The sequence below is a fragment of the Schistocerca americana genome, chromosome 6, assembly GCF_021461395.2.
Source record: "Schistocerca americana isolate TAMUIC-IGC-003095 chromosome 6, iqSchAmer2.1, whole genome shotgun sequence".
In the NCBI taxonomy this organism is placed as follows: Eukaryota; Metazoa; Arthropoda; class Insecta; order Orthoptera; family Acrididae; genus Schistocerca; species Schistocerca americana.
Genome location: NC_060124.1, coordinates 418,585,003 through 418,607,849, shown reverse-complemented (window position 1 = coordinate 418,607,849; position 22,847 = coordinate 418,585,003).

The following is a 22,847-nucleotide window of genomic DNA, read 5'->3' as shown; positions in this document are numbered from 1 at the left end:
CCACGCAGTGCGTGCGTGCGTGCGTACGTATGTGTTTGAAGCAGGCGTGGGCAGCCTTTGGTAACCCGCCGGTTCGATTCACACACAAGAGATAGGCAAAATAATGTGAATACCTGAGACCTGAGTTTCTCCTAGCGTATACAGCTTTCAAATAACTTCCGGGAATTCAGCCAGGTAACACTTTCAGCGACCGCCGATATTTCGGCGGGAGAACACCCCGCCATTTTCAAGGCAAACTGGAACGGACCGGTGACGTACATGGAAATTCTTTAGATATGTTGACGATACCTTTGTTGTTCGGCCTCATGGTAGGGAGAATTGGAATGTCCATTATAATTAACCGGGCTGTTATGCCGTGGTCGGTTGATGAATTCTGTGTCAATTCCCAACGTTTCGTCTCCGTAGCTCGACAGTCAGTAGCGAGCCAGTGGGTGTGTTGGACCTTACATCGAGCTACGGACCTCCTTGAAGATGTCTCCGTAGTCGGAGACGAAACGTTGGGAATTGACACAGAATTCATCAACCGACCACGGCATAACAGCCCGGATAATTATAATGGACATGATATTTCCGGCCGTGAAAGTCTACATTTTAGTATCAGAATTGGAATGTCTTTCTAGAACATCTGAACTCGATCCACCCGAACATACGTTTTACGGTGGAGGTAGAAGAGGATGATTGCCTTTCCTTTCTTGACGTGTTGGTTAGGAGGAAGGATGATGGATCATTGGGACATGCAGTCTACAGGAAACGTACTCACACCGACTTGTCACCATGCGGCTCAGCGTTAAGGGGCACATGTCGTTTCTGAAGCTGAGACTTTGCCAGCTGAGCTGTCCCTTCTTGAAGTTACATTTCGTCAAAATGGTTATAGTGATACACAGATCGAACGTGCGTTGCGCTATCGACCAACTGTTTATCGGGTGATTGATGATAATTCTGAGTCAACACCTAAGTCTACTGCCTTTTTGCCTTACGTAGGAAACACTTCCAACAAGATCGGTCGTATTTTACGGAAATACGATGTGAAATGTGTTTTCCACCCTCCATCTGAAGTTAGAGCGCTTTTGAGTTCTGTTAAGGATGATCTTGGTCTGCGTAAGGCGGGTGTATATCGTATTCCTTGTAGCTGCGGCGTGGCATATATTGGTCAAACTATCAGGGCCGCGGAGGACCGATGTACTGGGCATAAACGGCACACACGATTACAGCAGCCAAGTAGATCTGCTGCTGTCGATCATTCCTTGGATACTGGTCACCCCATGTTATATAATAACACAGAGATATTAGCATGCACTTCCAGCTATTGGGACGTGTTTTTAAGGAGGCAGTTGAGATTAAATTAGCGAGCAACCTCGTTAACAGGGACGGAGGTTTCTGTTTAAACTCTGTTTGGAATCCGGCTCGCCGGCCGGAGTGGCCGTGCGGTTCTAGGCGCTGCAGTCTGGAGCCGAGCGACCGCTACGGTCGCAGGTTCGAATCCTGCCTCGGGCATGGATGTGTGTGATGTCCTTAGGTTAGTTAGGTTTAATTAGTTCTAAGTTCTAGGCGACTGATGACCTCAGAAGTTAAGTCGCATAGTGCTCAGAGCCATTTGAACCATTTTTGAATCCGGCTCTCTCCCTCGTCAAAAACCAGAGGAACAGAGTCAATGCTACCTCACTAGCGAATTCGTAGTCTCACTATCGATACCTCTGACTTTGGTCATCTTTGGTGGCACTCGTGTTCAGTGTGTGAGTTATCTTTCCTGCTTCAGTTCGAGAACCGAGATTTTAAATTTGCATGTACGTCGCCTGTCCGTTGCAGTTTGCCTTGAAAATGGCGGGGTGTTCTCCCGCCGAAATATCGGCGGTCGTTGAAAGTGTTACCTGGCTGAATTCCCGGAAGTTATTTGAAAATGTGATACCTGTACTTACTTGGGAATGGTTTATTAATAAGGGGCTGGGCCCCATTTGCCCTTAATACAGTTGCGATTCTTCTTCGAATACTGGCAAATAATGATTGTATGGTCCCCATTGGAATGTTATGCCACTCCTCGATTAGAATCTAGCTGCAGTAGTGACGAGGGAGGCGGAAATCTGCTCCGGAGTCTGCGCTCCAAGACCGTCCACGAGGGTTCGTTAATATTCAAGTCCAGGGACTGTGATGGCCAGGGAAGATACTGCAGTTCATTTCCACGCTCCTCATAGCACGATTGTATTATCCTGGCTGTGTGAATAGGTGCATTATCCTCCTGAAATATGGCGTCATTGTTGGGGAGCAACATATGAATCGGGCTGCACTTGATCACCTAAAATTTTCACATAATCATTGGTTGTAACTAGGCCTTTGAGAGTAATGATGGGACCAGCAGAATACCATTACATGGCTACCCATACCATCACACTTCCATGCTTAACCGTTGGAATCAAGCAATCAGGATTCTTGGCTTCTCTCGGCGTTTTCTAGGCGTAAACCCGGCCCGATGTTGGAAATAACGAAAACGTTGACTTGTCGGTCCATGTGTAGCGTTCCCACAGATCATCCATCCAGGATTTATGCTCCTCACACCATGTTGTACGTTCCTTTGCGTTGATTGTCATCACTACAGGTTTCGCTATAGCAGCTCGTCCACGAATATTCGCTTTATGTAGTTCTCGGCGGACAGTGTCGTTAGAAACCGGGTTTCAAAGATGGCTATTGAGCTCTGCAGTCACTTTAGCCGCCGTAGTTTTGTGTTGTTTTGACACAATTCGTGTTAGCGTACGACGACATCTGTAGTTTTGTTTTTCGACCACTATTTCGTTTACACGATGATGTCTTTCCATGTTTTTGTAGGCTGAAACAGTTGCTCTTGAAACATTCAATTAAGCTGGCTGCCTTGGTTACTGATGCTCCAGCTCCCACAAGCTGCCCTCTTTGGAACTGTTAGGTCCTTCATTGCACGTCGATCTCGGCCTCTGAATGCAAATACGAGGTGTGCATTACTCGTAAACACCTTGCACTAATGCCTGGTCCGTACTGAACACGCACAGTCCAGCGCGGCACCTGCCTTAGCTGCGTTGTTAATCGTCAAACACAACCATCCCATTACTACCACTGTTCACATTATTTTGCCTATCCCCTTTGCTTCACCTGGCCGGCCGCTTCGTCACGTGATACAACAGTGCTCCTAGCGCATAAGTCAAAACTGCAGCATCCGTGACGTTAATGTTTATGAGGTAACATACCGATACGAATAGCACCCCTTTCTCGAAATGCAACGGCAAAACGTTGAGCATCAAAACATGTCTATTTGAGAACACATTCATCTTGCCCTTCACCCATCGTCAAGTGATCACATTTATTTGTATACTTACTACGTTTTACAACAGCTGTCTCAAAATTTTCCATTGCAAAATTCTGCTACGCCTGTAGCAAATAAACGCTGTTCACGACACGTAAACAAATGTTAACATCTCAAGGTGGGATGCCAGGCATCCTGAAATGTTGTCGTGGAAAAATAAAATCCTATAAAAGAAGCTAGTCGCAGTTAGTTCATTATGCATTATCTTCAGTTTCACCAGCTGCAGCGTTTCTATACGTCCACGGCGGACAAGAATTATGTTAATGACTAATGGTCAGACCATTCGTGGGATTGAGCCTGGAAGTTATAAATTCCAGTTGATTTTGGCCCCGCTGCACATGCTGGCGTCACATGCTTAATAAGCTGTACTGTTTCCATTTGAAAACTTCTTTGGTCTTTACATTGTGGTTCGTACGAAAATTGGTTACATATTCTGAATAAACTAGGTTTGAATCACAGTAACGCTGTTGGTTTCTTATTCGATTGCACCAACATTGATGTTCTGATGTTCCCTAAATCGATGCAGGCGAATGTCGGTACGTTGCTTTAAAAGATGATGAATGATTACCTTCGCCAAACTTGTCCTAAAAGACCTTGTATTTCGTCTCCCTGTTGCCATGCAACATTAAACTCCCATTCTTCAGTTGTTGGACAAGCTGTCCTCTTCAAAAACCAGGAGGAATTAGCGCAGGTATTCTATCGTGCCTGATCTATGTAGAACTTGATCAACAACTGGGACAGAGCTGTTAGGATCAGCTGCAACTCTTAGCTAAACAGCATTTACGGAAAATCTAAACATGACAGGAGTCCAGTTGTAACTGTACACGAGGAATACTTCAACTAAAAAATTATCGTTGTGTTTATGGCGTCAAAAGAAATTACAGTTCGACCCAGAATTCACAGAAAATGGTAACTTAATGCAAGACTACTTAGTTATACTTGCCGCCAGTGTTCTTAATGGAACGAAGCAACATCTCTGACTCTTAGTCGACACCAGATATGTGCAAGCACCTCTTACAGAGTAAATAAGGATAGAAGATAAGCCGATAGGGAAGGATCTGAGTGTCAACAAAGCATCAGTTGCATACAAAATCTTTTAAAACCTACACTGCGGGCAGCTTATATCAAAAGGGCGCTGGTCAGGATATTCGAATACCAAGTCCAGAACACTGTTTCAGATAATTACCGTAACGATGTTATATCGCTACGAGGCGGATCTCATTTCCTGCGCAACTTCCTCTGCCGGTGCTCTCCAAGAGATTTCATTTACTACTTAGGGAAATAGGGGCAAAGAACTGGCCATTATCCGGATAAAAAGCACCGTTACTGGCAGTATAAAGCTAACCTCGCGAAAGAGAAATGTCGACTAAGGCCACTTGATAACTATTTCTCTGCAGCTCATACGGTTTAAAAGAATCAAAGAAGTTGAAACTTTCCGGCAGTATTGCTACGAACGGTAAGCTTTAGAATTAGGCTATCACTATTACTTGCTTTGTTAGGCTTACCAAAAACAAAACAAAACAAAACAAAAAATTAGCACGTGGGTCCAATTAGAAGACATGCAATAATCCATTACAAACGCGTGTGTGAGGAGAAAGTGCGGCTATTGCGCCGGATACCCTCATGTGATCTGATATTAAGAGCTGATCGCTGTACTGGAAACGCAATAGTGTATGAGATACAGTGAAGAGTGTTAAACGTGCTAATTCCAAGAAGAGATTATAGGCGGTAATATGTGAAACAAAACACTGATTCAGCAAGATGAGTGTTTCAAGGACATTATATGAAATAATTACTCAGCTGAAGCTTAATCATGGCTGTTTGAAGAAGATTTTTGCACAACAGACACCATCAGTTGTGAACCGCAAGACGTGGAGGACCCTTTTTTGGTGGCGGTGATGTGGGGGGGGGGGGGGGCATGGGGAGGGGCACCCAATGATAAAGCAGAAGACAATCAACTGCAGCAGCTATCAGCTATATACCTTCGATGTCTAAAACCTGTGTTATCAAGGAAATATTTAAGTATCTACAGACTGTTAGTACGATTTCTCAATGATCTGAATGTCTAAATAATGATGATGATTGGCTTGTGGGGCGCTCAAATGCGCGGTTATGAGCGTCCGTACAAAGTCCCAATTTTTACACAGTCCAACCTAGCCACTGTCACGAATAATGATGATGATGAAATGATGAGGACAACACAAACACCGAGTCACCGGGCAGATAAAATCCTCAACCCCGCCGGGAATCGAACTCGGGATCCCGTGATCTACAGTCAGCAACGCTAGCCACTTTTTTTTTTTTTTTTTTTTTGGTCGAAGCGGACGTCACATGACATCCATTGAAGTTCGTTATTGATCTTTTCACTCAGTTTTTTTATTACAGAGACACGGCAGGTCTCTGACCGAACACGCTGAGCTACCGTGCCGACAGCCACTAGACCACGAGCGGCGGACGAATGTTTAAATGACACCTCAGACTGTCCTGCTTCACAAACGACATATGTGAAGCGCTACAGTCTGGAACCGTGCGACCGCTACGGTCGCAGGTTCGAATCCTGCCTCGGGTATGGATGTGTGTGATATCCTTAGGTTAGTTAGGTTTAAGTATTTCTAAGTTCTATGGGACTGATGACCTTAGAAGTTATGTCCCATAGTGCTCAGAGCCATTTGAACCCTTTTGAAGCGCAGTCTTAGGGTACGATTTGGATAAGAACTGAAGACGAAAATTTTTTGGAGGGTGAGAGTGAGGGGAGGTGAGGGTGAGCGGCGGAGGAGGGAGAAGGCGGAGGAGGGGATCCGTCTTCTGATTCATTTGACACGGTCCACCAAGACTTCCTCTTATAAACCATCTTCTGCTACTTGTTGGATACTGTCGAACCTGTCTTACCTATCAGATTTTACCCTGTACAGCGCCCCTAAGACCATAGAAGTTATTTCCTGCTATTCCGTCCGTTCATCTAGTCAGATTTTTCAACATATTTTTTTCCTCGCCGATTGGGTGTAAGACCTCCTCATAACCCACCAGTACACTAGATTTTCAGCATCTCCACTCTGCCCAACAGAATTACATGGTCACTTTTCGAAACACCGTGAGTGTCTCCCACTGCGACGCGTAAGTATGAAATTTGGGTCAAAGGTGCAAAAGCTTGGTACCCTGCGAGGCCACCCTCGGGTTTGGCGACGCTTCAAACAGGAAGGTGTTGATACATGCAAAGAAAGGATCTCAACTCGGAAGTTCATGTGACTTTTAAGGTGACTTAATGATGTCACATTGACACCAAATTTCACAACAATTCTATACATCGCCACCGTGGAATTGTTGAGGGATGAGATGGTCGTCACAGCCCTTACCCACATTTCACCCCTTCTTTTGACGTCTCCGCGATGGAGATCTGAACTGCTACACCCAGAGTTAAAATCACCTCGTTTTCTTATGGGTGGTGGAGGAAAACATTTCAGACAGATCGCCGCTTAGAATTCATACGAAAAGGCCTAAGAGGGTGGCATAAAGGGCATCAATGAAAACATCCCTTTGTCTGAAGCGTTGATTCCAACACACTTCGCAGTCGGAAACAAGTCGCAGCGCAATGAGCAAAAGGAAGATGTTCTTGACGACCTCTGACACTGCTTATGCCTTCGGACGTTTCAACCTTTCTCTAAGGACATTGCGGGGCTGCATTCCCGTTAAACGTGATCGCACCCCTTAGGATTGCAGCGCGACCGCTATTTTGGCTGTTGTGTCCAGGTTGGTACCACTAGGAATTGTACAAAATCATTCAAAGAAACCTGAACGTGATCCGAAGCAGCAAGGAATACTTACGCTTTTTCAGTCCTATTTCAGTTCTATTTACAATTATCCATCGATCCCACCAATTTTGAGTCGATTCCTCGCCATTACCTTTATAGGTGATTTTCTCAAAAACGCGGGATTGTTGACCCAAAATATTTTAGATTCCTTCGTTTTAGGTTGTACACAAGCGACCTGCCAAATCTGAGCCGAATCGGTTGGCCGTATCTGAGACCTTCCCCTTGTAAGACATCCAGTTCGGAAACACGCCTGGTGCTACCTATGCACCTTACAAATTTGCCTATCAGATATGGTTCACCCTGGCGGCTGCTCTAGCACCTCAGTGTTAGGCAGCCCCTCCGACACCACTTGGGAGAGGCTTGCCTACTGTGTGACGGATAGAGACGGCAGCTGGTGTTGGCAGCTGGCCGCGCGCTGAATCCGGATCTGGTAGCTAGCGCACCGAATCCTCGGGAGGTCCCAGCATCCTCCTCCGATCCGGAGACAGGCGCATGCGCTCGCTAGCGACAGGAACAAAAAGCGCGCGGTCTGGCGACAACACGTGTTCACCAGCTGCACACGCCGCCGCTACCGGCCGTTTGACTGCCGACTCCTGCCCGCACCCGGCGCACCCACTGTCTTCCTGCTAGCCCTGCCTTGCACCTGCAGCCAACGGTCGACAGTCAGCTGCCAGAAACCTGCATTGGGGGAGGACCGTGTTCGGTCATCCAGAATTGGCACAGTTATTAAAATACTCCAGCCTATTCTACCCTAGTCTAATGAATAAATAGAAGTACCATCTACACAGGGTATCTTCAATAAAAGCTGAAGATTCTATGAAGGTCCGATTCACAACCACTGTGTCTGTACCAAGCCATGCTGTGAATAACACTGTCATTTAAGCTACCTCTGTAGATGGGAACTGTGCGTTGAGTTTCACTAACAAGGAGACTACACGGCAATGTAGTTTTGTACTTTTTTTGTACGAGGGCTATTCGAAAAGTAAGGAACGATTGGTCTCGAAATGGATACCACAGTGAAAATTCGATGAAGCCTTGCACAGATGTGTTGGACAGTGTCACTAATATGCCGCCTCGTTCTTCTCAGTTCTGAGTGCACTGTCAGAGCGTAAAGATGGCAAAAATAGTGTCTCCGGCCAAGTATAGGTGCCTGCGGAGAGACTTCGCCTGATTTCATGCAACCCAACATAACGGAACTGTCATGCAGTTCCTTTTTCATGGCTGTAACGGATCGTGCAGCCACGTCTCGACCCCTGAGTCAACAGATGGGGACGTTTGCAAGACAACAACCATCTGCACGAACAGTTCGACGTCGTTTACAGCAGTATGGACTATCAGCTCGGAGACCATGGCTGCGGTTACCCTTGACGCTGCATCATAGACAGGAGCACCTGCGATGGAGTACTCAACGATGAACCTCGGTGCACGAATGGGAAAACATCATTTTTTCGGATGATTCCAGGTTCTGTTTACAGCATCATCATGGCCGCATCCGTGGTTGGCGACATCGCGATGAACGCACATTGGAAGCGTGTATTCGTCATCGCCATACTGGCGTATCACCCGGCATGATAGTATGGGGTGCCATTGGTTATACGTCTCGGTCACCTCTTGTTCGCATTGACGGCAAGTTGAACAGTGGACGTTACATTTCAGATGTGTTGCGACGCGTGGCTCTACCCTTCATTCGATCCCTGCGAAACCCTACATTTCAGCAGGATAACGCACGACCGCATATTGCAGATCCTGTAAGGGCCTTTCTGGATACAGAAAATGTTCGTCTGCTGCCCTGACCAGCACATTCTCCAGATCTCTCACCAACTGAAAACGTCTGGTCAATGGTGGCCGAGCAACTGGCTCGTCACAATACGCCAGTCACTACTCTTGATGAACTGTAGTGTCGTGTTGAAACTGCATGGGCAGCTGTACCTGTACACGCCATCCAAGCTCTGACTCAATGCCTAGGCGTATCAAGGCCGTTATTACGGCCAGAGGTGGGTACTGATTTCTCAGGATCTATGCACCCAAATTGCGTGAAAATGTAATCACATGTCAGTTTTAATATAATATATTTGTCCAATGAATACCCGTTTATCATCTGCATTTCTTCTTGGTGTAGCAATTTTAATGGCCAGTAGTATATTTGAACCCATTTTACTAGACATTTTTGGTACATACCAAGTTATTGTTCGCCCTGTAGTTGTGTTTCGAAGTTAGTTTGATTAGTTACGTGATAATCAATACTGGATGACGTCACTGTTGATGAAAAGGAATTATGACAGCACAGGAGTGTTGAGGCACAAACATCATGGTGAGGCAGCTTACACATTTCGTCCACCTAGTGCGCACTTCAGTGAGAGTAAGCTTTCGCCCCATGCTCGTAACCAACACCTGTCACCCACCTGACACATAGTCTAGTGGAATAAGTTTTCGATCCTTGGTCGTAGCGAACACTTGCCTCTCGCCTGGCATATAGTCCAGTGCAGTAAACTTCCGCTCCTTTATCACAGCCAACGCTTGCTGCCCACTTGACGTGTAATCCAGTGGTGTGCGCTATCGCCCCTTGTTCATAGCCAACACTTGTCGTCCTCCTGATTACAGTCCAGTGGAATAAGCTTTCTCCCTTTGGTCATGGCCAACATTTGTCGCCCACCTAACATATAGTCCACAGGAGTAAGCTTCCCCCCCTTGGTCATAGCCAACATTTGGACAACATTGTCGCCCACCCTGACATACAATCCAGTGGAATAAGCTTTTGATCCTTGGTCGCTGCTGACACTTTTGGCCCACCTGACGAATAGTCCAGCAGTTACCTTTCGTCCTTTGGTCGGAGTCAAAATTTGTCAGCCACCTGGCACATACTCCAGTGGGAGTAACGTTTCGCCCCTTGGTCGTACCCACCGCTCGTCGCCCACCTGACGTATAGTCTAGTGGAGTAAGACGGCATTGCTTGCTCGTAGCCAACACCTATCGCCCCAAATTGACGAATAGCCGAATGGAGTAAGCTTTTGCCCATGGGTCTTAGGCATCACTTGTCGCCCACCTGACGTATAGTCAAGTGCAGTAAGCTTTCGCCCCTTCGGTCGTAGCGAGGTTCGTCGCCTATCAAGGCGATCCTATTGCCCCCACCAAGCGGCGAGCCACCCCGCTGCGCGTTCCGACACGGCTGTTTATTTGCCGGCCGGCCGGCCGGCCTACGACGTCGATATCTGATATTTATTATCTCGGCGCCACGTGCTTCCCCGTTTACATCAGCAAATATTTGGGAAGGGGTTTGCAGGGCGGTTTGTTTGCGCAGCGAAAGTAATCAGGGCGCGGGCAGCGTGGAGGAAGGCACAGCGCGGGCCGGGAAGACGGGAGCCATTCTTTCATCGTGCGCCGCGTCGGGTTGGCGGGGGGGGGGGGGGGGGGGGGGGGGGGGGAGGGGCGCGGATAATTGCGTCTGGGCTGCGCTCGGCGTGCAGGCAGGCGCCCCGTTTCCTCCAGGCGTATCAACGCGAGCTCCGCTGCTGTGTTGGCGCAAAGCATCCTGCCAAAATCAACACATAGCGGAGCTGGCTTATTCGCCGCGTTGTCGGTCACCTGTCGCGCTGATATAAAACGCGGAACGAGCAATAAAATGCTGCTTAACGTGGATCTTAGAAACTGCCGAAAGTAACAGAAAGGTGTTTGGAATATTTGATCGGGTGAACAGAGGAACATTTTTATAGAATAAAATCTACTTCAGTTGATAGTAATTTTCTTCATTTGTTCCACGACCGGTTTCGGAACTTAAAGCTTCATCTTCAGGTGCCACCAAATAACTGTGGGAACGTAAATGTGTGGCGGTCGGGCCAGTCAGTCATGGGGAATCGCACCCGCGTCAAACAAACGCATGGGAGCGAAGGACCGGCAACCACGCCGGAGGCCTGGACAGCGCGACAACTTTAAGCTTCGAAACCGGTCGTGGAAAAAACTGAGAATTTTATTGACAACTCAAGCGGTTTTTTACTATTTTATCAAAGGGTTCGTTTACAAATAGTTTTTACTGCTGCCATTCACTCTAGTAAACGTGTAGTAAAATGCATACCGTAATACCTATGACCGCTTGTTCATTTTAATATTGTGAAACAAATATCTTCTCTTGCAAGGTCTTTGTTTTCCCTATTTTGGGAGGGGGTAGTATGGACCAAAAGAGGGAAAAAAATTCCAGTAAACATGAGCTCTAGAATGGATACCTTAAGAGGAATGAGCTCTTCTTCAGTAGAAGAGATGTGTTTCACAGTAGCGAAGGAGAACAACTGCTCACAATCTTAAGGTATGCATTTTAGAGACCACGTTTACTACACATTATTTTTCTTCTTCTATTATGCTGTCTGTCCGTCCGTCAGACTCCTTCTTCTGAGGAATGGGTGGGCGTATCAAGCTGAAATTTATGTACCATAGTAAGGTCTATGGACCCTTGGCGATGTAAAAAATGAAGCTTCCAAGTCATTTCAGTCAAAATATACGGCCATTGATGTCACATAGTTTGATACAATCTCACTCACTAAAACCTACAGGATAAAAATGGAAAATAGCGTATGGCATCGTTCGCCGAGGGCCCCAACCGGGGAAGTTCGGCCGCCAGCTGCAAGTCTTATTTCAGTCGACGCCATATTGGGCGACTTGCACATCGGTGCTGAGGATGAAGTGATGATGAGGACAACACAACACCCAGTCCTCGTGAGGCGAAAATCTCCAACCCGGCCGGGAATCGAACCCGGGCCCACTTGCGTGGGAGGCAAGCACGTTACCACCCAGCAATGCAGGCGGACACTTACAGGATAATTCCTCTTGACACAGAATCACGAAGAAAGGTTTCACGGTACAAACAAACGAAAAAAATCAGAAAACTGTTGATTTGTAATTAAATCACACAAAGAAAAATTAATTTTGTTATTTGTTATCCGTCTGCAAACTTGAAATTAAAATATTGTCGAAAGTCTTGGAATCAGTGGGACCGACATCTTGCCAGTATTGTTGTGGTCTTCAGTTCTGACACTGGTTTGATGCAACTCTCCATGCTACTCTATGCTGTGCAAGCTTCTCCATCTCCCAGTACCTACTGCAGCCTACATCCTTCTGAATCTGCTTATTGTATTCATCTCTTGCTCTCCCTCTATGATTTTTACCCTCCATGCTGCCCTCCAATACTAAATTGGTGATCCCCTGTTGCCTCAGAACATGTCCTACCAACCGATCCCTTCTTCTAGTCAAGCTGTGCCACAAACTCCTCCCCAATCCTATTCAATACCTCCTCATTAGTTATGTGATGTACCCATATAATCTTCAGTATCCTTCTGTAGCACCACATTTCGAAAGCTTCTATTCTCTTCTTGTCTAAACTATTTATCGTCCAAGTTTCACATTCATACATGGCTACACTCCATACAAATACTTTCAGAAACGACTATACTCAATGTTAACAAATTCCTCTTCTTCAGAAACGCTTTCCTTGCCATTGCCAGTCTACATTTCTATCCTCTCTGCTTCGACCGTCATCAAAACTCATCTACTACATTAAGTGTCTTATTTCCTAATCTAATTCCCTCACAATCACCTGATTTAATTCGACTACGTTCCATTATCCTCGTTTAGCTTTTGTTGTTGTTGTTGTTGTTTGTTTGGAGGGAAGAGACCAAACAGCGAGGTCATCGGTCTCATCGGATGAGGCAAGGATGGGGAAGGAAGTCGGCCGTGCCCTTTCAAAGGTACCAACCCAGCATTTGCTTGGATCGATTTAGGAAAATCACGGAAAACCTAAATCAGGATGGCCGGACGCGGGATTGAACCGTCGTCCTCCCGAATGCGATAGCTTTTGTTGATCTTCGTATTATATCCTCCTTTCAAGACACTATCCATTCCGTTCAACTGCTCTTCCAAGTCCTTTGCTGTCTCTGACAGGATTACAATGTCATCGGCGAACCTATAAGTTTTTATTTCTTCTCAATGGATTTTAATAAGTACTCCGAAGTTTTCTTTTGTTTTCTTTACAGCTTGCGCAATATACAGATTGAATAGCATCGGAGAGAGGCTACAACCCCGTCTCACTCCCTTCCCAACCACTGCATCCCTATCATGCCCCTTGACTCTTTATAACTGCCATCTGGTTTCTGTACAAATTGTAAACAGCCTTTCGCTACCTGTATTTTACCCCTGCCACCTTTAGAATTTGGAAGAGACAGTATCAATGTCACCAACAACACAGAAGTCGTCGCGATTGTCGATTCCCAGAACGGATGAGCTGTCTATAAGTTTGTACGGAACCCTCAGTGCGCGATACAGTTTTCTTAATAGTTTTTCCCTAAAGGAGTGTTTCACTCTTCCATCAAAAAGTGCCTTGGTTTTGCTCCAGTGATTATAGACGCCGTTGTTATCTTTCATTTCGAACTTTACCACAATCGACCACTTTATCTCAGGAAGGTACACCAGTCTCTTTTCCCGGCTGAAAGGTCACGCAAGCTACGAGCAAGGCTGTACACAACTACTCGCAGCGCACTCGTTTCGCTTTCTAAGACGCGTGGCGCCTCGCTTTAAAGCCGGCTACTCGGTACTATTGAGCGCCGCCCGCTGCACGCACTTGGGCGGGAATTATTAAGGACGAGAGGCCGGAGACACGTGTGCGCCTCCACACGTGCTGAGTGCCTTTTTGCCGCTCGGCGCGCCGCTATGAATTCTTGAGCGCCTTCTTCTGCTTCCCGGCGTGTCGGCTGTCGCGCGGCCTCCAACATCAGCGGCGCTTCTGATGAAACACCTCGCACACCACAGGACGAGTAACTAGGACGCGCGTTGCCGCGGCTGGCACAAGAAGGCACCGCAGGCGAGCTTTCCCGACATTACGCAGGTCCGTCAGACCCTTCCGCGATCATCTGTGTCCACTCCGAGTCCCAGACGGTAGACGACAAAAACATGTTGTTGTTGTGGTCTTCAGTCCTGAGACTGGTTTGATGCAGCTCTCCATGCTACTCTATCCTGTGCAAGTTTCTTCATCTCCCAGTACCTACTGCAGCCTACATCCTTCTGAATCTGCTTAGTGTATACATCTCTTGGTCTCCCTCTACGATTTTTACCCTCCACGCTGCCCTCCAATACTAAATTGGTGATCCCTTTATGCCTCAGAACATGTCCTACTAACCGATCCCTTCTTCTTGTCAAGTTGTGCCACAAACTCCTCCCCAATCCTATTCAATACTTCCTCATTAGTTACGTGATCTACCCATCTAATCTTCAGCATTCTTCTGTAGCACCACATTTCAAGGGCTTCTATTCTGTTCTTGTCTAAACTATTTATCGTCCATGTTTCACTTCCATAGATGGCTACACTCCATACAAATACTTTCAGAAACGACTTCCTAACACTTAAATCTATACCTGATGTTAACAAATATTTCTTCTTCAGAAACGCTTTCCTTGCCATTGCCAGTCTACATTTTATATCCTCTCTACTTCGACCATCATCAGTTACTTTGCTCCCTAAATAGCAAAACTCATTTACTACTTTAAGTGTCTCATTTCCTAATCTAATTCCCTCAGCATCGCCCGACTTAATTCGACTACATTCCATTATCCTTGTTTTGCTTTTGTTGTTGTTCATCTTATATCCTCCCTTCAAGACACTGTCCATTCCGTTCAACTGCTCTTCCAAGTCCTTTGCTGTCTCTGACAGAATTACAATGTCATCGGCGTACCTTAAAGTTTTTATTTCTTTTCCAGAGATTTTAATACCTACTCCCAATTTTTCTTTTGTTTCCTTTACTGCTTGCTCAATATACAGATTGAATAACATCGGGGAGAGGCTACAACCCTGTCTCACTCCCTTCCCAACCACTGCTTCCCTTTCGTGTCCCTCGACTCTTATAACTGCCACCTGGTTTCTGTACAAATTGTAAATAGCCTTTCGCTCCCTGTATTTTACCCCTACCACCTTCAGAATTTGAAAGAGATTATTCCTGTCAACATTGTCAAAAGCTTTCTCCAAGTCTACAAATGCTAGAAACGTAGGTTTGCCTTTTCTTAATCTACACTCCTGGAAATTGAAATAAGAACACCGTGAATTCATTGTCCCAGGAAGGGGAAACTTTATTGACACATTCCTGGTGTCAGATACATCACATGATCACACTGACAGAACCACAGGCACATAGACACAGGCAACAGAGCATGCACAATGTCGGCACTAGTACAGTGTATATCCACCTTTCGCAGCAATGCAGGCTGCTATTCTCCCATGGAGACGATCGTAGAGATGCTGGATGTAGTCCTGTGGAACGGCTTGCCATGCCTTTTCCACCTGGCGCCTCAGTTGGACCAGCGTTCGTGCTGGACGTGCAGACCGCGTGAGACGACGCTTCATCCAATCCCAAACATGCTCAATGGGGGACAGATCCGGAGATCTTGCTGGCCAGGGTAGTTGACTTACACCTTCTAGAGCACGTTCGGTGGCACGGGATACATGCGGACGTGCATTGTCCTGTTGGAACAGCAAGTTCCCTTGCCGGTCTAGGAATGGTAGAACGATGGGTTCGATGACGGTTTGGATGTACCGTGCACTATTCAGTGTCCCCTCGACGATCACCAGTGGTGTACGGCCAGTGTAGGAGATCGCTCCCCACACCATGATGCCGGGTGTTGGCCCTGTGTGCCTCGGTCGTATGCAGTCCTGATTGTGGCGCTCACCTGCACGGCACCAAGGCACCAAGGCAGAAGCGACTCTCATCGCTGAAGACGACACGTCTCCATTCGTCCCTCCATTCACGCCTGTCGCGACACCACTGGAGGCGGGCTGCACGATGTTGGGGCGTGAGCGGAAGACGGCCTAACGGTGTGCGGGACCGTAACCCAGCTTCATGGAGACGGTTGCGAATGGTCCTCGCCGATACCCCAGGAGCAACAGTGTCCCTAATTTGCTGGGAAGTGGCGGTGCAGTCCCCTACGGCACTCTGTAGGATCCTACGGTCTTGGCGTGCATCCGTGCGTCGCTGCGGTCCGGTCCCAGGTCGACGGGCACGTGCACCTTCCGCCGACCACTGGCGACAACATCGATGTACTGTGGAGACCTCACGCCCCACGTGTTGAGCAATTCGGCGGTACGTCCACCCGGCCTCCCGCATGCCCACTATATGCCCTCGCTCAAAGTCCGTCAACTGCACATACGGTTCACGTCCACGCTGTCGCGGCATGCTACCAGTGTTAAAGACTGCGATGGAGCTCCGTATGCCACGGCAAACTGGCTGACACTGACGGCAGCGGTGCACAAATGCTGCGCAGCTAGCGCCATTCGACGGCCAACACCGCGGTTCCTGGTGTGTCCGCTGTGCCGTGCGTGTGATCATTGCTTGTACAGCCCTCTCGCAGTGTCCGGAGCAAGTATGGTGGGTCTGACACACCGGTGTCAATGTGTTCTTTTTTCCATTTCCAGGAGTGTATTTTCTAAGATAAGTCGTAGGGTCAGTATTGCCTCACGTGTCCCCATATTTCTACGGAATCCAAACTGATCCTCCCCGAGGGCTTCTACACAGTTTTTCTATTCGTCTGTACAGAATTCGCGTCAGTATTTTGCAGCCGTGACTTATTAATCTAACAGTTCGGTAATTTTCACATCTGTCAACGCCTGCTTAAACATAGGACAAAAATAGTAACTCCTGGGAGTCATGACGCCAATATTGTGCAATACGTCACAGTTCGGTGCAGAAAAGAGTCCACAGCTTCCTCAGATACGTCATAAATCGCTACAGCCTCTCATTTCCCACATGTTTCATTCAGGCTTACGTTTTCGTTAATCTCAATTTGCACTTTCTGACCCTTCCGATGATTGGTGCAGGGTCACGACTTTCGAATGTTCCACACTGTACATGCCAACGGCCATCCGTTCAAGTGGTTCAAATGGCTCTGAGCACTATGGGACTTAACGTCTGAGGTCATCAGTCCCTTAGAACTTAGAACTACTTAAACCTAACTAACCTAAGGACATCACACACATCCTTGTCCGAGGCAGGATTCGAACCTACGACTGTAGCGGTCGCGCGGTTCCAGACTGAAGCGCCTAGAACCGCTCGGCAACACGGGGGCCATCTGTCCAAAGGCGCATAAAACGTGATACATTTCAAAAGGCCAGCTGTCGTCACACAGCGGACGCCCATTTGCGGTTCTGGCGTGCAAATTCCAGCCTTGTCCGCCGATAAACAGCCATCAGCACGGGTACGTGAACCAGGAGCCAGCTTCAACGTAACAACGTTCGCCGAACTATCCTTGAGGAGACACTGTCGGTAGCCCCTTTATTCCTTTGGGCAGTCGGTCGCTCAACAGTTGCACGTCTATTCGCCCACAGACGAGACGCAGCCATCGATCACCCCATTTATCTATGTTACGTGGTGCACCAAAGTTGCCTTGGGGCTGGCTTCGGACAGCGCCATTTTGCCATGCATCTTGTTCTTTAATCACGGCGGTACGCCAACAGTTTACAAACTTAGCCGTTTCGGATATGCCTCCTCCCTTGGCCCGAAAGTTAATAACGATGCTCGTTTGGATGTCAGACAAATCGCTCCGTTTCTTCATTACGACAACGGCTGCACTGTTTTCAGCGTCCCCCGACACGCTCTGTATATGCTCCAATGCTGGCCGGAGTGGCCGTGCGGTTCTGGGCGCTACAGTCTGGAACCGAGCGACCGCTACGGACGCAGGTTCGAATCCTGCCTCGGGAATGGATGTGTGTGATGTCCTTAGGTTAGTTAGGTTTAATTAGTTCTAAGTTCTAGGCGACTGCTGACCTCAGAAGTTAAGTCGCATAGTGCTCAGAGCCATTTGAACTGTTTTTTATGCTCCACTGCTAGTGCTACAACTTCCTGTCTGCGAGTGGCTACTGACGTCGAATATAGGCGGTGACCCCATTAATATGACTGCACCGTGTATAAATCATTCTGGATCTCTCGAATCCAGCTTGTAGTTCATGAGTGGACGATAAAGTATTTCAAAATGGTTCAAATGGCTCTGAGCACTATGGCTCTGAGCACTATGGGACTTAACTTCTGAGGTCATCAGTCCCATAGTTCTTAGAACTACTTAAACCTATCTAACGTGGGGACATCGCACAAATCCATGCCCGAGGTAGGATTCGAACCTGCGATCGTAGCGGTCGCGTGGTTCCACATTGTAGCGCCTAGAACCGCTCGGCCACATCGGCCGGCCGGCACCAGTCTCAGAGTTTGTCAAACTAGGACGGTATGCTTGTAGCCCTGACAACACGGCTGTCATCGTCTTGGGACAAGCGACTATCTGCAGCATACTAATTATAATGACGTGGAAAATGGGCAACGCTTGCTCGCCGAGAGTGCTGAGATAAAAATCCTGGGTCTTGTTCACGGTAACCCAAATGAGTGATCCAAGTTTCTGACAGCCGATGTGGAGCTATTTAGTCACGAAGCCAGCATCGCCGAGGCAGTACACAGTGAGTGCATCTATACTGGTGCTCCATTCTTGGAGAAGACAGCGGATACGGCGAACTGACCACGGCGATAGTATTCGTGTTTCGCGTCGCGGCGCCTAGAGACGTGTTCGCTTGAGCAGCCACTTTCTGTGCGAGCCACGGACGCGCGTACAGAGCCCAGCTTCCGGTCGTGCAGGAATGCAACTCTCGGACTTCACGCCTTATCGTTCGGGACCCTGTCCTCCGCACTGATGAAGTCTCCTAAGTGACACATAGGAGATGTAGCAAAAAATAATAAAACACTTGCGTTTGATTGTTTTACATATGCTAGCTGAGATGCGATAGATCAGTGAGTCCAAACCTTTCTAGGACCATTACGCCTCAATGGAATCCCCCCACCATCATCAACATTAAGCTTAATTAAACTTCAGAATTAAAAAAAAAATTGAACGCTTTTATTTTTAAAATGACGAAGGCTAAATGATATTCAATTTTTGTGAGTTTTTTTTAAATCAAACCATGAGCTGATGAGTCGGCAGCAATTCACAGTGCATCTAGAGTGCTATCTACCGCTCCTTCTCAGAAAAGGAAGCTGGTTATCCACATTGGGAGTAGACATTACAAAATATGATTCCTCTGTACCAACCTTCTCCCTAGTGGCACTAGCTTCCCTCATAGCCTGCATCCCCATTTAAAATCATCCTAGTTAAAACAGGTGCGCTATACTCATCGTCTGTAAATCACTTGATTGCTGAACTCCTTGCTATTGAAATGACAGACTGGATGACTTCAGGCTGCCGATACTTCGTACCTGACCACTGAAACTATAATAATCAAAAATGGTTCAAATGGCTCTGAGCACTATGGGACTTAAACATCTGAGGCCATCAGTCCCCTAGACTTAGAACTACTTAAACCTAACTAACCTAAGGACATTACACACATCCATGCCCGAGGCAGCATTCGAACCTGCGACCGCGATTCCGGACTGAAGTGCCTAGAACCGAACTATAATATAATAATAATAATAATAATAATATCAGCATTGTGTAGGCCCCACAGCAGTGTAGTATACATTACATGGTTATTGTTGTGTTGTCAGTTCGTTTATTGATGTGGAGCGAATAACAAAGCAATTTTTGGTCTTTTAGCGAATAACAAAGCAATTTTTGGTCTTTTGCGAGAACTACATACATGAGATATTTAAGTATATGAGACATACGTCTCAGTTTTTCTGTCACAGATGCGTGGTATGAAGTATGTGCTTAGAGGGTGGAATATGAGTGCTAGACGTTCATACCTTCACTTCGCAAGCTGAAGCTTCCACGATATTCTGTCAGGTGTTAATATGTTTCTTTTAAAAAAACTGTAATGATTAGCAACTTATGTAATTAGTACTAAAGTTTTACGGAACAGTGATAATAGTAATGATCTTTCAACAATAATTTAGTTTCGTGATCGAAACACAGTCGAATCCTTTTGTATTTACGACTTAGAAAATTACAGTTTACCCCTCAGGAGGTAATTATCCGCAAGTTAGGAACCAATAACACAATTAATGCTACACACTTTTAGAGGTTGTAGTGCGGACTTAGCAGATGAAGTTTTACATAGGAACCCATGTCTGGAAACGTCATGCAACGACGTTACACAGCGTCAAAGTTGTATGCTCCGGGGCCTGTAAATGTGGGTATATTCAGGGTGATTCCGTGATGATGTTACAGATTTTTTAGGATGATGGAGGCGGATAAATGTTTCAATTTGACGCCACTCTGTTTGGGGAACAAACGAGTCGAAAGTTAAAAGCGAAAATCATGCTCTTACCACTGAAAGCGGAATACTTGTGCCGATAATGTTGCTGTTAAGAATGTGTGTTATGCAACTCTCAGAGACTGCAGTATGGATCAAATCAAGAAAATAAGTCCGGTAAACATGGGCTCTAAAATGCATACCTAAGGATCTAAGGGCGCTTGCTCATCTTCGGTACTGTGAAACACATCTCCAGTATTGATTCAAATGGTTCAAATGACACTGAGCACTATGGGACAACATCTGACGTCATCAGTCCCCTAGAACTTAGAACTACTTAAACCTAACTAACCTAAGGACGTCACACACATCCATGCCCGAGGCAGGATTCGAACCTGCGACCGCAACGGTCGCGCGGTTCCAGACTGAAGCGCCTAGAACCGCTCGGCCACACCGGCCGGCTCCTGTATTGAATATGTGGTCCTAGTTCTTAGCGCATGCATTTTAAAGAACACGTTTACTAGACTTTTTTTCTTTCTATGGTCCATACTACCATCTCAGAAAGCTCTGTACCCTACAATCTTAGCAACAACAGTAGTGGTACATAATCCCACTGTTAACAGGTGTTAGAATGATGTTCGTATATAACTTCCAATTCGCTCGTTTCCGAACCAGGGACCCTTACGTCAAATTGATACAATTATCCATCCGTGAAAGTCAATAAAATCCTATACTATACACACATTTACAGGCCCAGCCCTAAACTTTGGCGCTTTGTAGCGTCGTTGGACGACTTTTCCTGACATGGGTTCCTGTGTAAAACTTGATCTACCAAGTCCCCTGTGCAACCTCTAGACGTGTGTAACATGAGTTTTGAAACGCCCTCCACAAATAAATTATCACCTACTTCCATACACGTTTGCTTCCGGTTTGGGTTTCAGTTATTCTTAAGTTTATGCAATACAGCTGTATGAGACTTCTGGCTTGCGGAGTATAGATACAGGTATAGACTGATTTTCTACCGTTCTTTTTAACTGCATTTTGAATATTGAGGCTGTACAACGTGCCATATTTAAAGTTTTCGTTTTCTACTTTCATGTGCCCCTTCTTAGCTCACAGGTAACACTCGCAGAGGTGCACGTGCTATGTCATAGAGGCTCAAACTTGGGTTTGATAAATGATAACATTGTAATCGTAGTAAGTGCATTCGGGTGAAAAGTTTAAATATCTCAAAGCAAAGAAAAATACAAAATGTTGATAATTCCAGTGTATAAAGTAAAGCTGTCATCAAGCAATACTTGATTTCCACGCCACAGGGCATGGGTCTATTGGATATGAAACGCACTTGCCTTTTCCGACCCTTGAACTGACTTACCGAACCAATTAAATTGCAGTGTAACTTCAATTACAATTATGGTTTTTTTAAACATTTTCTGTGGTGGTCACAAAGTGGAAGGGATTTCATTATGATTCGCCAGAGAAACGCCATTTCTCTGAGTCTGGCCAAGAAAATGTCATCACTGCTGCGTTGTGTCAGATATTTCCACGTACCGCTTTATGACGTCGCGATAGAAACTCGTTGTGCAATAAGCGTCGTATTCGCCTTTGGTCTCTGCGTGCGTGGCAGTCGTAACTGCACGCCACGCTGGTCATAAATTTTTTAAACAAGTTTCTACTGTACTTCACCTGCCCTAATGCCTTCTTTTTTCATGAACGTCTGTTACTAATCGCCAGGAGTCATAAACTAGTATTCTTTTTTTCTCAACCACTCCTCCAACATTTATTTCCAGTAACTTCTTTCCAAGAAGTCGTTTTGTCAGAGTTCTGCGAAGCAGTTTTCAGGAGCTCATTCTTGATCGTGCCTGAAATGTGCGATGACTAATAGAAAGTTAATTTGTCTCGCGTGTGGATTTTTTCCGTACATTAATGACCAGTGCTTTGGAACTGTCCTAGCAGGGAGATCGCTACTGGCAAGCAAGTGAACCTGTAACGTACAACTGGCGCCTAGGTAAACATCTGCTTTAGATCGGTACACCCCTTTAAGAATTAAACTCCCACGTGTAAAACGTCATGGCCCTCGAACTATGTGTCGCATAATGGTACAATTTTGCAGATACATCCTGTGGTATACGTGAATATTGTCGGCAAAATGTTTTACAAATAAAATTAGTACTAAGTCATCATGCCGGTGCTGCAATTTTAGAGCGAAAAGTGATAATTTTTTTTCCTTTCGTAATTTTTGAAGAATATCAGCTGGAAAAGCTTTCGTACAGATTTGAAATGATGTGTTGGGAGTCGCTAAGAGCTCTTATTCCCGAATACTGGGCCGGCCGCACTGGCAGAGCGGTTCTAGGCCCTTCAATCCGGAACCACGCTGCTGCTACTGTCACAGGTTCGAATCCTGCCTCGGGCATGCATATGTGTGATGTCCTTAGGTTAGTTAGGTTTAAGTAGTTCTAAGTCTAGGGGACTGATGACCTCAGATGTTAAGTCCCATAGTGATTCGAGCCGTTAGAGCCGA